Source organism: Copadichromis virginalis, linkage group LG2 (assembly GCF_057382275.1).
Source record: "Copadichromis virginalis isolate Kocher_CV1m ecotype Utaka linkage group LG2, C_Virginalis_male_GT1.1, whole genome shotgun sequence".
NCBI classification, from domain to species: Eukaryota; Metazoa; Chordata; class Actinopteri; order Cichliformes; family Cichlidae; genus Copadichromis; species Copadichromis virginalis.
In genome coordinates, this window is record NC_140619.1 from 27,707,632 (window position 1) to 27,724,071 (window position 16,440).

Here is a 16,440-nt window from a genome sequence, read left to right on the forward strand (position 1 = left end):
AAGGCGCCCTGTTGAAGTTGAAGGTGATTTCAGTGACTTTGAATGTGAGATTGTTGCTGGTGCCAGAGGCTCTCTGTTTGCTGTGTATTTGATCAGAAACTGGTGATCTACTGGGATTTTCCCACACATCTATCTTCAGAGTTTACAGAGTGGACTGACTAAAGAGGAAATATTCAGTGAGCAGCAATACTCTGGCTGAATCTGCCTTATTTATGTCAAAGGTCTGATGAGAATGGCTAGACTGCTTTGAGCTAATAGGAAGGAAATAACCACTGGTTACAGCCAAGATATGCAGGAGAGCATCTCTGAATGTACAACATGTCCAGCCTCGAAGCAGATTGGCAACAGACGCAGAAGACCACACCGGGTGCCATTCCTATCAGCTAAGAACAGAAAACAAAGGTTTCAGTTCACACGGGCTCACTAAAATTGGACAACAAAAGATTGGAAAAATCTTGCCTGGTCTGATAAGTGTCGATGTCTTCTGCAACATTCACATGGTAGGGTCAGAATTTGGCATAAACTATATGAAATAATGGATCTATTCTTCCTTGTATCAAATGTTCAGGCTGATAGTGATGGTGTAATGATGGTGGTGGTTTCATGTTACACTCTCAGCCCTCTAGTACCAGCTGAGCATGATATCATGCCATGTCACAAAGCTCAACTCAACTTAAACTGGTTTCTTGAACACTGTATGTGAGTTCACTGTATTCAAACAGCTTGCACAATCTCTAGATCTCAGTCCAGTGGAGCACCTTTGAGATGTGGTGGCATCATTGATGTGCAACTTACAAATCTGCAGCAACTGTGTGATGCTGTCATGTTCTAAAGGCTCCAGCTCAGTACAAGCCAGGTGTTCCTAATAAAGTAAGTGTATATTGTCACAATGGCAGATGAAACATCGAAATGAATTAAACTGAGTTTTATGTTAGACATGCCAGAATAAATAAAGAGGTCATCAAAAGGTAAAGTTCAGGTAATTCTGAGCCAAAGCACCTTTGAGCAGCTTGGGCTCGGTGCTATAAACATCAGTGTTTCAGACCCGATGTTCTATTTCCTGTTCTGTATGACCACAGAAGCTCCATCCATGTACATAAAAAAAACCATGCATTTTGAACTGTGAATCGGTAAAGTTAAGCTATTAAAACGTGGATCTGGAAATTATAATATTAGGTTCACTTCAAGAAAGGACAAGAATATAAATTTGAGATATTTTTTCACACTTTTCCCAAGTGAGTCACTTTTGAGGGGATCAGACTGAATATGTTAATGTTACATGTTACAATAATGAATTTCTTTTTATGTCTTAAGTGGTCATAGGATTACAGATTCATTTTCACAGCTGATGCCACTACGAAGCAATGCACTAATAACAAAGGACTGTTAGCATGTGTAAAAGAGGGTTAAATGAGTAGATAAAATAATGAATTCACAATTTTCTGCTTTCTCTTGACGTCAGATTCCCATAGGCCCATTTCTATAATTTTACTTCCTTTTAACACTGTTAAGATACTCCTTCCTAATTGAGGACAAAATCCACACAGTTGTGTTCTTAACTTTTGAGAACAAAACTTCTTCTTTGTGTTCCTATTCTTTTGCTGCAAGGGGGAGATGCTTAAAGAGAATTTCATAGTATCTTCGGAAGATTTCCTCTTCATTCATTAATCATTATATTAGATTGACTTTATATTTTCATCTCTATATTCACACCAGATTTATTATCCATAATATTATTTAATTATTAACAGATAGATAGTTAGATAGATTTAAGTGATATCCTTACTTTATTATTATTATATGGACTTTAATTGGGGAAAGAAATCCTGTAAATCTTGTCAACTAAAACTATAATCATTTGAATATATGTTAGCGTTTTTATCTTTACCACAATCTGCACCATCATCCAACTGTACTGCATATGTATATTGTATATTGTCCAGTGAAAAATTCTTGAACCACCCTAATTACTTTATCTTTATTTTGTTTCAAAGGAGACAGACATTCTTGTAATTTTGTAATGTACGTGATCTCGATCAATTCCTCTGCCAAGGCCTTTCAAAGGTTTCTTTGAACATTGGCTGCTTTTTCAATTATTTTCAGTCCAGCCCTTATATTTGAGCATCTTCAGATAATTTTTTGTATGTTTGTTTGTTTGTTTGTTTGTTTGTTTGTTTGTTTGTTTGTGTGTGTGTGTCTGCTAAATCACTTAACTCATTCAAGGCTAAAACGAGCACCTAACTCAAGGGATTAGTTAGCGTTTCATCTACACATAACAGAAAATTTAGCAAAGAATCAATTTTAAATGGTATTTTTGTCACAAAAACACATCATTTGTTCACATTTCCTCAGTTGAACACAGCTTGGCAGTCAACAATATGATTCCCAAAGGGCTATTAGCTCAAAATATGTTCTGAATACTATACTGAGGAAAAAATGGCAGGCCTAATAAAATCTACAGCAGACAAACAGTATCTGAAAGTCATGTCCTTAAGAAATGGGGGGGAAAACAAAGCAAAGACCTGACACAGGACCTGAGAGGCACATCTGGCCCTTCAGTTGATTCTTCTGTTCAGTGAAGCCTCAACAGAAATGGTCTCAGTGGAAGGATGGCTGTCAAGAAACTGTTCACAAGGAAGGGAAACAGGAAGAAAGGACTGAGGTATGGCAAAAAAAAAAATCAAAAGAACTGGACTGAAAATCAGTGGAAGCAGGTCTTATAAAGTTTAAGCATATTTAAACATAAGAAAGACATCTAACTCAAGGGATCAATCAATGTTGCATCTACACATAAGAGACAACTTACCAAGAACAAATTTAAATTGCATCTTTAGGCACCTTGTTACTAACAAGCTATTATAAAACACAAAATGTGTTCTTTAGTCAAATCTATGAAAAATGTCAAAGATAACACAGTTTGAAAGGCATAAAATAGTAGCAAGTTAACAAGAACTATTAGCTATACTCAAAAACGTTATCCTTGACACGTGGAAGACAAAAAAGGAAAGACAAAGAAGGCCTACAGTAGATATATAGGGCAGATGAACAGTATCTGAAAGCCATGTTCTTAAGAAACAGGCCGTTTTTAAGACATGGTGGAGGTTCTGTGATGGTTTATGGAGGTGCTTTGATGGTGGCATTGGGGATTTTGTCAAAATTGATGGAATTATGAACATAAATAACTACCATCGGATTTGGATCCCTCATGCAATACCATCTGCAAAGTGTTTGATTGGCAACAACTTTGTTTTCCAGCATGACAATGACCCCGAAACACACTGCCAGCGCAGTAAAAGCAAATCTGGATAGAAAAACACACGATGGAACAGTTTCTGCGCATATTTCCCATTTTCCAGCAAACTATAAAGAAATGCGGAGGTGTCTTAAGACTTTTGTGTGATACCATTGACTGACTTGTTTAAATATGTTCTGTGAAGACAAATAAATTCAACGCTGACGTTCGTTGCTGAGTCATTAATTCTTGGCAGGCTGATATTTATGTGAGAACATGTTCTGCATAATAACACATTTAGTATGCCAAATTACATTAAAAGTTCATATTGGGCTGCATCTCTCCCTCAGGGTTGTAGAAATTTAGATGTTGGAAGGATGGCTGCTTATTCAGTAAAGCCACTTCTCTATTTTCCTTAAAGAGTCTGAACCCATTAAAATTTTAAATTAGTCTTTTCTGAAGAGAATGAATGTACCCTCGCACAACCTTGTTGTCACTGCAGCTTTTGTGAAAGTCTTTATGTTTGTGTGTGCGTGTCTGCACATCTGTATGTGCAGAAGCGGTGTGGGGTGTTTGGAAGAGACTCTCTTACAGTAATAACTCCTCGTGGGCTGCTGTAGCTGTGCGTACTCACGCATGAGTGCACACATTCGATCATGCACACACGCAGGATGTAGTGTGCATGCTAACAGCCCTGTGGGCTGAAAGCTACAACCCCCGAAACAGTCTGCAGATGAAAATAAACCCTGTCTGTGTGCTTTTCAGAACTATTCAGTTACACAAGCAATCAGTCTGATTCAAACAGAATCTGACATAGTAGCGTCCAAGTACAAATCTGAGCTTTTTGTTGGAGCCGTAGCTCATGTTTGTACATAGACATGCTGTGTTGACAGCAGAATCTAGCAGGGCTTTATGCAAGAAAGCATCATGATCTACAGGGGAATTACACCGCCTGCCTGCCGTGACTACGTTAGCAGAATATTAAATGCACATTGTTGCTTTCTCTGCACGTTAATGGATTACCTACGAATACATACATGTTTGCAGAGAACGAATATGGCATTATTAGGTGCAATGTAATATCTGAGAAGGAGAGGCACGTTATCTTTTTCTACAACTGATTTAAAGAATTATAAACATGGAAAAAGGCAGTTAAATTACAATCCTGTCAAACTGTGGTTATCAAAAATTTTCTGCTAACTTATCTGAAGAAATGTTGCTAATTATTGTATTTAACGAGCTGTGAAGTGCGTGGAAAGGTTGCTAGTCTATCACAGGGCTGACAAAAAGCTACACTAACATCCACACCTATGACCAATTAAGAATTGCCAATTAACCTAGCATGCATGCATTGGAAATAATAGGCACATTAAGAATAGCCTTTCTATCTTGACTTTATCTATACTTTATCTGTTACACTGCACACTCTAGCAGTTTGCAATATTTCAGATAAGGCTTCCATAAAATTAGTTCCTGTAAAATATAAAAATTGATTTTTTTTCCAGTGTGAACTTTTAAGGAATAATTTGAAATCTTGGTAATGTACACATGCAAACTTACCCACACACACACACACACACACACACACACACACACACACACACACACACACACACACACACACACACACACACACACACACACATGTATGCACACACACACACCTGTGAGCACTGATAGTATGTCAAAGTGTTTCATTTTCAGACCTTTGAAGTGAATCCCTGTATTATGAGGAAAGGTTTTATCTTTGGCTTGCACCGCTTCAGGGAGGGAGCAGAACACACTTCAAAGAACCTCGCAAATCTCCACAGAAAGACAATAACAGAAGATTGAGATGAATCCTCAGAAATGTTTACTCCAACAAATCGCAAGTATCAGGAGAGATTCTCTTAGTTTTAACCGCTCATTAGATATTTTCTTGATAGGGAACAGTGTTTTGTTTGCAGTAGGTGTAATGTGATTGGAACAGTAAGAGGAGCTTTTCAGCATTTTATCTGTACCACTACAATCAAAACAGATAACATCCATCCATCCATTTTACATCTAACCAAAGTTAGGTTGTGGTTGCAGCAGGTTAAGTAATATTTCAGGTGTCCTTCTAGTTCCATCTGTGGGCTCCAGAGGTGTTCACAGCTCAGATGAGATTATATAACCTCAAATGCAGCTGGCTCCTCTAACCTCTCACTGTTTCTTTCACTACTCATGCTCATAAGAAATCTAAACCAACTGCTTCATCTTCCATCTCCACTTCCTTATTTGCTCAGCTGTACTGACAAACCACCTGCTGGTCCGCCTCGCTTCATCTTATCTTTACTTGTGAACAAAATCCTGAGATACGATGACCTCAGATCGAGATGCTGCTGATTAACAAAGTTTCCAAGTCTCCGAGTCCGCTCGAGTCGGAGAGACATAAATTGAATCAATCAATTAATCCAGCAGTGAGCAAGAGTGGGTGTTATTTGTGTTTCCACAGATTCATCCGCAGAGACGTTACATTACAACGCATCAACTTTGCATGCGGACTGCAAGAGAACAAGACATCAAGAGCCATGTCAACTACAAAAAAGCAGAGGCACAATTCTGAGGCTCCCTAAACAGACAGCGAGACGATGGGCAACCCCGATAGTCCAACACGGGTTAAAAATGACGTTTGACTTTGCGCCACAGATCACACACCTGTTGGTAACGCCAGGCTTACTCTGTGTGGTTTGTAAGCATTACTGCACTGCCAAAAGAAGAAGAAGCTAGCTCAGCGGCACAATATTGTCAGAACACAGTGGTGAGGTTGGGGTCAAACACAGTTTTCGCTACAAACGACTGTGAAACAGCAGATGCAAGAAAAAAAAATGCAAATGTGAAAAGTAATCTTCTGTGATCTCAAATGGAGCAGCAGTACAGTTAGCACAGGCTTCCTCTAACAAAATGCAGTTTTGTATGCAGCTGAATACTCCGGTGTTATGTTTGGTTCTCCTTTCTTTCTTTTCTTTCTGCTTCTTGACTTGACTGATTACTTCAAGCTTGTCTGTAATCACGGTGGGAAATCCTGCATCACTGTGTAGAATGAGAAACAAATCATTTCTGGATGGTTGGGGAGAATTATAAAAAATCCTTTGCTCACACGCTAGCATACTGGCCTCCATTTTGTGACTGTTATGAGGTGGATTTTTTTTTTATTGGCGTGCAGTCCAGCCAGAGAACAGCAACATGCAATTTCTAGTTCTGCACTAAATCAGTGATTTGATGATCTGTTGTACTTTTTTACATAAATGGTTCAATTTTGTCAATAAACAAGTGGTTGCAGTGTTAAAAATAAAACAACTATGAGCTGTGAGACCCCCCTGATCATCTTTTTGTCGTTTATATAACGGATCCTGTGTCTGTGCGATCTCCTGATCTCAAATCTCCATCTTACGAGCAACTGTAAGGCTTCCAATTTGCAGCAATGGCAGCAGACGTGGAAATCTTGCGCTTTTCTCAAGACTTCTAGAGATTTATTAAAAGTGGTGCTTTGTGAAAGAGGCAGCAGGTCCACTGCAGGCTGTGATTTAGAAAAATCTTGGAGAGCTGCACTCTCTGCTGATGTGAAGGTTCCACTTCACAGAGCTATATCTGGTTTAAGAGTGACGCAGTTCTTTTCAGGCAGCTTGTTAGGAAATGCCCCACATTTGGAGACGATCATGATTAGCAACCCAGTGTTTCTACCTGTGGGACAATTAAAATACCAGAAGAGGCTTCTCGAGGCTTGAACTATGCATAAAGTGGGGCAGGGCTCAAGTTGCTGTCTGTGGAAGTGAAAAGCTGTTCATGCATTTGTAGTATTTATTTAAAACCTCATCTAAGAATGCTGGAAATGTGCTGTCAAAATGTACTTTCTAGCAGTTTTAGATCTCAGCAGTGAAAAACGAGCACCATCCATCATCTGTGACGCCACATACTTTTTTTCATTTAAATAAAATATATTGATCCAACTTCTGTCACTTACTCAAATTATATGAAAAAAAGAGTAATTCCTCTATTCAAATAATACAAAAAAACTTCACTCATTTCTTGATATTTTGTTAGGAAAATGGTCATTTCCAATTTATTCAAACACGTGCACTCTTACGTGGAAATACAGTATAGAAGGGAAAAGCAGAGTTTATACAATTCCAAGCTTCAACGTCAATATTTGGTATGACCACCTTTACTCTTCAACATAGCAACACTCTTAGGAAAACTTATAATTTCTGTAAGTAGTGTTCAAACAAAGTTCTCTGGGCTTCTTCAAGGACATTCAAACCTCTTTTTTTGTATGTTAGATGTTTGCTTTTGTTTTGTCCTCTGACAAGATGATGATCGCACACTTTGGGAGGAGAGAAGAGGAGAGGCATTCCTCTGTGTGCTTTTCTGTTGTTTTACATCATTGGTGGTGTGTATGGGTTCATTGCCATGCTGAAAAATGGCTTTGTTTCCAATCAGATGCTTTCAGATGGTATTGCATGGTGGGTCAAAATCTAAAGGTACTTTTCTGCTTTCTAATTCCACTAATTTTGACAAGATCTCCAACACCACTGGCTGAAATATGGCCCCAAACCATGACAGAGCCTCCACCGTGTTTTACAACAGCTGCTGTTGTACTGCTCTCCTGACCTCTGCTGTGACAATGATTTAAACCAGAAAGTTCAAAGCTGGATTTATCAGTCCGTAAGACCTGTTGCCACTAACACCTGTTCACCTGCTCGGTGTTTCCCTTCTTTAAGAAGGACTTCTTGACAGCCACTGAGCCCTTTTCTCATTGTTAGTAAGGAGTACAATGGCCAGATATAACTCTGTCAGGTCTTTTGCTGAATTCTTTCCTGTTTCTTAAGAATATCATTTTAGATTCCACTCATGAAATGGGAACAAAAGATGTGCTTTTGTGTCATGCTGCTAGTGTCTAAAGATACAATTTATAGTTGATGATTTGCCAAGTTGTCTGTTACTGTATGGGCAGATATGACACTGCGTCATATACGAACAAAAGAAAACATGAAATAAATTGAAAAAACAAAGACTAAAGAAAAACATTTTTAAAAAAGGAAAAAAAACGTCCAAATGCCAGGAAGGTATTATGCAAGACTAGTATGAAAATGAGAAAAAAGCATGGCTCCTACTGAGCAAGATGTAAAGAAATGAGGGGTGGTTGAAGACTTTTTGCACAGCACTGTGTATAATACACATTTCAGTGACTGTGAAAACATGCATTATGACAGTTTTAGTGCTTACAGTAAAGGTTTAGATAATAGTTAGATTTTTTGTTTTACTTACTTAAGAATATTCATGAAAATGTTTCAACCTTTGCTTGTGCAGATCAGCTCTTTTACAAATTAAAAAATGTAAAACTGCAGCCATTTGAAGCTTGCATAATCAACATTGTTGTTCCACGTGTTTTCTAGTATTTCGACAGTGTAGACGCAAGTATAAACAAGATTTCATGAATAGAAAGGAACAACACAACAGGACCTGAGAAGTGGGAGAGGTGGGAGATGGGGTTGAAAGAGAGACGCAGGGACAGCATCAGTAAAATCCATTAAATCCTTTTGAAATATTGAGTAAATACTTCTGTTTTCTACACATGTGGCATGGACTGTAGATGATGATAAAAAAAGGCCCTGATGGCTCTTCAGTTTAGGCTCCCTCAATGATCCGCTCATTCCTCAGCAGTGTTGGTCAAGTTAATTGAAAAAAGTAATCAGCAACTAATTACTGATTACTTCGCCAAAAAGTAATCCCATTACTTTACTGATTACTTATTTTCAAAAGTAATTAATTACTTAGTTACTTAGTTACTTTTTAAAAACACGATTTACAACCTGAATAGGTGATAAAGCGATAGATCTTTCAGCCCAATTCTACTTTTTCTCCATAATCCATCATACAAAATGTAATCAAATGGAAAAGTCTCTTTTTAAAACTTGTTTTATTAGTTTTAATCTTTTAACTTTATGCATCAAGCAAAAATGTAATTATATGCAACATTTTCTGACTGGAAGAAATTTGTTTAACATTTAAATTTTCTGCACATTCCAGCACATAAAATAAAATATTTTTTTGTGTTTACACTCAGTCTTTCAAATAGATGCAAGTAAAACACAGCAGAAAATAAATAACATCAAAGACTAGCGGTCCTGTTTGTCTATTTTCACCTTTAAAGCAGGAGTAGGGTAGGCGGGGGTTTGCCCTGGTGCAGGTGTGCCGCAGCGGTCAGTTGAAGAATCCACGAGTTTCTCTGTGAATTTCCCATTACGTTGTAGCTCGGAAGTTTAGGGGGTTTTTTTCGCTGTAAAAAGAAGTTTTCTTCCCACGCACAACAGACACTAATGTTTTTGTCACTTTTTATGGAATCAAACTCAAAGTAAGGTCAGTACTTCCACGCTTTAAACGCTGCACGCTCATACTCTCTCCTGCACTCGATATATTATCCATTGTTGATCTGCACACAGCTGTTGTCACGAACGTCGCACTCGCTTACGTCAATGTCATGAGACATTCTCGCAAAAAAATCGCAGTAACGCAGCGTTCCTACGGGAAAGTAACAGTAATCTAATTACCGTTTTTGCAATAGTAATCCCTTACTTGAAAAAAGTAATCGGATTTCAGTAACTGCCCATCTCTGTTCCTCAGTGGCCATATCGCCACCTTCCCTCTGCTCACAACATGGCTAATTTTCTAAAAGTGACCTCACTTGCAGAATCGAGTTTTTTATAGTAAACAAATGTAGCAAACTTAAAATCCTTGTTTTTCTGCCCGCTAAAAAATGAAAACCTCTGAAAAAGCAAACCTGCAAGAAACACTGCAGTCATCTGTTTTCTTTGTAAAACCTGCAGGAAGACACAGAGACACAGAGAGTGGACTAGATGGGAAATTTGTGAGGCCCAACCATGAAATGCTATGGATACTTTAATGCTGCCTTTGGCACGCTATGGTGACAGAAAAAGGAACGTGACGCCACAGTTAAAAAAGTAATTAACTTTATGGCCCCTGGCTATGTTTGTACCCTGCAAAACAACAACTGCAACAACAAGAAAAAATCTTCAACACGATCCTACCAATGATGATTATATTTTGACTTGTGCGAATGTGTATATGTGTGTGTAAAGGATGCAAAATTATATTATGTTTGAGAGAATGCAAATGTTCTCAAAGGCTGCACATATCTCCAATGATGATTCATGACCCTGAGCATATTCAGCATACTGCTGGTACAGTGCTACAGATTTGAATCCTCCATTTCTGGCTTGAAAGCTCTTGCATTCAGAGTTAGAGTTAATTCCTTCAGTTTATATGTTAATTTTTTTATATGTTATTTTCCACACCGTATGCTAACGGTAAAAGTGATGCGGTATGTTTGGCTTCAAAATGTACAAAATGAAGGGCGAGGTCAGAGTGAATTACAACGACAAAATGAAATTAGTCATTTCAGAAGTGCCACAAAATGACATATGGTCATGTTCAAGTGACTGAGCCCAGAGATGGTTGTGGTAATTATGACGGGAGCAAAGGAGGAAATAAGGTGCCATTGTTGTACAGCTGCAAAGCCAGAGCATGGGGATGGAGGGTTGAGGTGGATGGGTGACTCAGCAAAAAACACAATTTTAACAAGATATACAACTGCTCATTTCCTGTTTCACACAGTCAGCAAAAGGGATCTAAAAGCTTCTTATTGTTATAGACCCAACAAGTTCTCCGACTAAATGGCGTCATTTATTTCTGCTATCTGAAATGACCCCATTAAAGGATACATTAGGGTGCGGGAGAGGTGACTCGGAGCTTGGAGTACGAGACTTTTTAAAAATGTTTTTACTTGCTATCGTTTATTTTCACTCCCTCCTTAGTTAAGTTGAACCACAGGGTTAAGAGTTAAATTCCACTCAAACCTTTCACATATCAAACATGCACTCATCAGTTTGCATGCCCACTTATGTTGCTTAATTGTAAACAAAAACAAGAGTGGGTTTTGTAGGTTGCAACTACAGCTTGCACAAGGAGGCGTTGTTTAAATGCATAAATTCTAACTTGCATACATTGAATCTGTGTATTTTTTTTTTTACTGACAAATGGTTAAAATTGCCCTTCTTCCTCCCACATTGATGAATATGCATTTAACAAAGATATACTCAAGCTTATTTACAGAATACAGTATGTCTTCTACCACAGAAAGTTTTTTCTTAAGCTGCTTCCACACATATGGCTTTGAAGCTGACAGCTGGTCACTTTTCCAGGCATTGCAAGCTTTGGTACGCCTACTGTAGATAGCCCTCTAATATATTTACTACCAGGTAATGTGTCAATCAACAATAGCCTGCATTCTTGTTTATAGGCACTTCAAGTCCTCACTCTAAAGTTGGGAAAGGTTAAGGATCTGCCCACTTTGTATCTGTCTTGGTTATTTCACCTGTAGTTACTTGAAGTCACCCAGTGTCACTGACTTTCTAGGTCCTCTGATCACCAGTGCCAGTGTGGATGGAGCTTCAGTGTTTGTGCAGCATAGACCTCCCAAAAGAGTTTTCACTTTTGTGCAAATTGCCTGTTGGGCTATGATTGACTTTCTAAAGCAACATTTTGCTTTACGCTTTAGTTACCAAGTGTTTTGATGGAAGACATTTTTATCACCATCACTGTGACAACTTTCCAGAGGTGTAAAAATTCTGTGTTTTGGCATCTAATAGGCCTTCACACCCAGGGATGTTTTTCTCAAACTGGACTTGCTGGATAATCTTCATGTCTCATTAGACGGGTACTCGAAGTAATGTATCCCAACCAATAAAAAACTGTGGTGGTTTGAAAGCAGGTTAATAGTGAGTCCACAGGTTAAGAGAAGCATGGTTCTGAGGTGGATGGCTGACCGTAAGGACACAGACATATTATAATCCAGCGTTCAAAGTCTGCTTTATTTTTATGTATGCTGCACATGCTTCCTTTTCCCAATTGATAGTTTGGGATCCTGGCCAAGTTAAGCAATGACTTCACACTGCACTGCTCTTCTGCAAAGCAATAGCATGATTCTCAGAAATCTGCTGGCACAAAAGACCAATTAATATGCATGTTGTTACTCAGATATTTATTACCACAGTAACATTGCCAGTTTATTAACGTTTTTCTGTCGTGTGTGCGTCTGAGGCCTCCAGCTTGGCCAAACTGGCCCTGAGATACAGCACCAGAACAGAACAGCTGGTTGTCAAGGGTGACAGTAACAGAACATTATAGATAGATAGATAGATAGATAGATAGATAGATAGATACATACCACCCACCTGCAACATTGTTGCGGATCAAGCACACCACCCGTGGCAACAGTATTCCCAATGGCATCAGCCACCCCCAGCAGGGCAATGCACAAAAACTGCTCAGAAATGGCTTGTACATGATAAACAGCCTAAGGCCTTCACCTAGTCTGCAGACTCCCCACTTCCAATCTGATGAAGCATCAGCAGGATACAGGCTGGAACAAGTCCAGTCCACAGAGACCCCACAAGTTACCCACAGATGGCATACCCTCAGCATCTCGGTCGATGATGTCTCAACTGGTCAGAGCTATTTTGGTGAGTTTAGAGACCTAAACTTGCCCTGATGGTTGATATTGCAGCTGGATGTCAATAAAATCAATTCAGTGGTAGTGATCGGCACATCCCAACATAACAGGAAAGACAGGGATAGTTTATCTCAACAAGACTGTAATAGCTCCATATTTTTGATCTCTGGAATACCCGCTGTACCATGTCATTCATTTTTTAAACCACATTTGATTGCAATAAAAATATAAAACATCCCTACCCTTATCCTTTAATTCCACTCTACATTGTTGCTTTGAAGTCCTGCAGAGCTTTGAAAACTGGACAGAAATCATTGTGCCTGACAAGACTGTAGATAGGCATCACTGCTTAGATTTAAAATCAAAGCAGCTGGTGCAAGTGTGCCTATTCATGTGCATCTCTGGAGTGCCCACGTGTCTTGCAACAGAGCTATCCACTTGTGCTCAACTATCAGGGTAAAATGTTCATGAGACTGAAATAATGCATGTTGTTTCCACTCATTTAAATGCCCTCTACTGTAATTGGTGTAATCGGTAGGTTTTATCTAGTGCCAAGTCTGTTAACTGTGCTTTTATGTGCCTCTTCAGAACTGCCAGCCTGTGCCAGCTAGTTCTCCTTACATGAAGCTGATTGGATTTTGAAAGCATGTCCAGGCTGTGTATTTGTCAGTGGTGGGCCTCTTACTGGGGATCTCTCAATGAGCCATATTATGAGAGGTTGATAAGTTTGTGCACTTGGGCAATGGCTGCATCGCAAGTTTTGTTAATTTGCTGTAGTCGATAACCTTGGGGCTGTATTGCTTCCTCTAATGACTAAGCAGAACTTGGCAGATAAGATGACATAGCAGCTGCATCTGAAAGCGCAATGTACAACAAGATCATATAAAATATTACTGGGCTTTAATGTGGCTTTAAATCATGTTTTATAAATTCATAAAAAATGTTTTTTCTGAAGTAAAATTTACCTGATAAACTGTGGTCTACACCAGTGTTTCTTGTTTACTGCCGTACAATCAACCTACGCATATATTTTCCGCAAAAGCACACCTAATCAACCTCAGACATCCACTCTATCAAACCCCAGTCTAACCAGACTGAGTGAGCTGAGTGGCATTTAGATGGATGTTGCAGTATGGCTTTTAAAAACAACCTTTAAATCAGCCACCGTCCATTCTTAAACACGCCGCATAATGGAAAATATTGATATTTCTTGGCACATGTTGAATGTACTGCCTCTAGAATTAATCATGGCGTTGAAGCAAGTGTTCTCTCCACATCTGACTGGCTTCCCTCAATGCTCTCATTCTCTCTATTTGCTCCTTCCCACTGTCTCTATAGCCTGCCTAGTCAAATGATGAGATCAGAGATGCCTGGTCATCTAAGTAATGGATTTCTTTCTGTTGATTCCTCCTGGGTCCATGGCCCTGCGTTCAGTGATGTATGCTCCATGCAACGGTACCGGACAGCTCATCTCTGTCAGCCACAGGCACCTCTGCATAAGCACATTCACCCAGAGCCAATCTTTGAAATGCACTTTGAGGCTGTTGCTGCCCCCTGGTCTTTGATATACACACAAAAATAAAGGCATTGTAACCATTTTAAAGTCCTGTAATGAGTGTTAGAGGTGAGTTCAGGGGAAAGATCCTTCATTAGCAGAGGTTGTAAACTGACCTTTTCCCTGGTCTGCAGGGGATGCCACCACCATTTCATCTTTTGTATTAATAGTTGTGATTGTTCAGTTTCACTTGCATCCTCTGTGTTAACCTCACACGGCTTCAACATGTGTTTGTTGCAGTTTCATCGCTCTTCCTGTGTTCATACCCAAACTTCTACCCTCATCTGTGCCATACTCGTACCCAGGGGCCAGTCCCGCTCTGCAAGTCGGCATCATTTCTTCAAAGTCCTATGTGGCATTTTTGCGTCATTTCTTCAACATGAGCACTTTCAGCTACCCTGCCACACTGTGAATTACAGCCTTTAGTTTAGACTGTAATTGAAAAACTGTCCAAATGTGGAGTGTGGGATGAATATATGAATTACAAATGAAGCAGTAGGAGAAAAAAAACAAACAAAGCAAAATGGTCCCCCCTCCCAGCCCCAAAGCAGCACAAGCCCACAGTATATGACAGTCATATAAATTATACGAAATGTCATGGACTTTCAATCACTTGTTCTGTTTTGCTTTTTCTTCCCCGTTCCTGCTACCTCTCTGTTGTTTCCTCTTCATTCCCACTGACATTCCTCAGATGGATATCAGACCATGTCCTCCAGGAGACATATTCCATTATTATGCTGCCACAGTGCTCATCCACAGACCCATCTCCCTTCTAATCAATGGCCATGCAGCACAGCAGGCACACACAAACAAAACAGATACAAACCTTTAGTAAATAACCAAACCAACAGTTGAGCACTGATGAGGATGAAAAAAAAAACCCAATGACATATTCTATATCTCAGACACATTGCCGATTCCTTCACATCTGCGTAGATCAATATAGATGGAAATCCAACAGAGTAGCCCCAGCTGTGCACCTCTTACCTGGTGTCTCTGTGGTGGTCCTCCTCTCAAGCTGTGCTTGTTGAAGACCCTCGCGTTACACAGCCATGCCCTCCTATATGGGCATACATCTGTGGGACAGATCAGAGCTCTGCTGTCTCTGTCGGCATGGAGAGGAGGAGGGAGCAAGGATCAGAGAGTCCTCCCAGCCGGCAGCCCCATCTAGCGCATCTCCTTGTGTCTCCCGCTCTCCCGGGTCATTCCAGCCAGCCCCTCAGCAACCGCAGAGCCAGGGAGCGAACGCGGGGGGATGGGAGGTGCTTAGAGGACTGAAACGGACATGGAACAGCGAGCAGAGCACCTCCTCCTCCTACATGTCTGACTGCAGCCAGTGGACATGCTGCAGCTGGAGTCTCTGTCCGGTTCCTGTTTGCTTCCAGTGCATGTGAGTGTGTGTGTTTCTGTGCATTTGCGCATCAGTGCCGGCTCCTGTCTGTGCTGTGTGTGGGGGGAAAAAAAGAGTCTGCCTACTGCCTCACTGTTAATGCTGCTGGTGGCACCGAGATGAGATGCTGAGGCAGTGTGAGAGAGGAAGAGAGAGAGAGAGAGAAGGAAGAGGTGCATGTGGGAACAGGGGAGGGACAATGGCAAAGGAGACTATTTGAAAGGTCCTCTTGCAAATATATTTACATGAAATTAGGAGGTTACCTGTTTGTGTTCTGTGTAGCTTTCGTGTGTTTTTAGTGTGCATAAAATTGCTTCCTGAGAAGTTTACAACCAGGCATCTACACACACAAAGGTACAGAGTAAATGCACATATATATTAAAATAAATGCACATAAAAAAAGGGTACACATAAATAGAAGCTCAGTATCTCTTCAGGCTATCACTATATCAACAAGCCCTAAGAACCTACAGCCTTAAAAGGCTACCTGCCTCCCCAATGCCCAGGGGAATGATATATCACAGCTCAACACTCTGGAGAGAAGAGGAGAGGTGAAGAGAGGGGAGGAATAAAAATAAAATCCCCTGCAGTGAGACACCCCTCCGAAAAGAACTAAAAGGCAGGTGGGCCGTTTGATTAGAGAGAGGAAAGGGAAGGAAGTGGAACGAAAATAAGACAGACAAGAGGTGAAATGTTGAGGCTCAATTTCACCC

At 40.0% G+C, this 16,440-nt stretch overlaps 1 protein-coding gene across 3 annotated transcripts in view; it reads right to left on the minus strand.

Annotated features, from left to right (window-relative positions):
- frmpd3 (FERM and PDZ domain containing 3) overlaps positions 1-15,831 on the minus strand; it is a 100,922-nt gene extending 85,091 nt beyond the window's left edge. For 2 of the 3 annotated variants that reach the window (XM_085476724.1, XM_085476716.1), the window contains exon 1: positions 15,325-15,831. The gene's annotated coding sequence lies outside the window, so the exon portion shown is untranslated. The remainder of the gene's footprint in view (positions 1-15,324) is intronic. The other variant, XM_085476744.1, reaches the window with a different exon arrangement.
- Between the last annotated feature and the right edge of the window lie 609 nt (positions 15,832-16,440).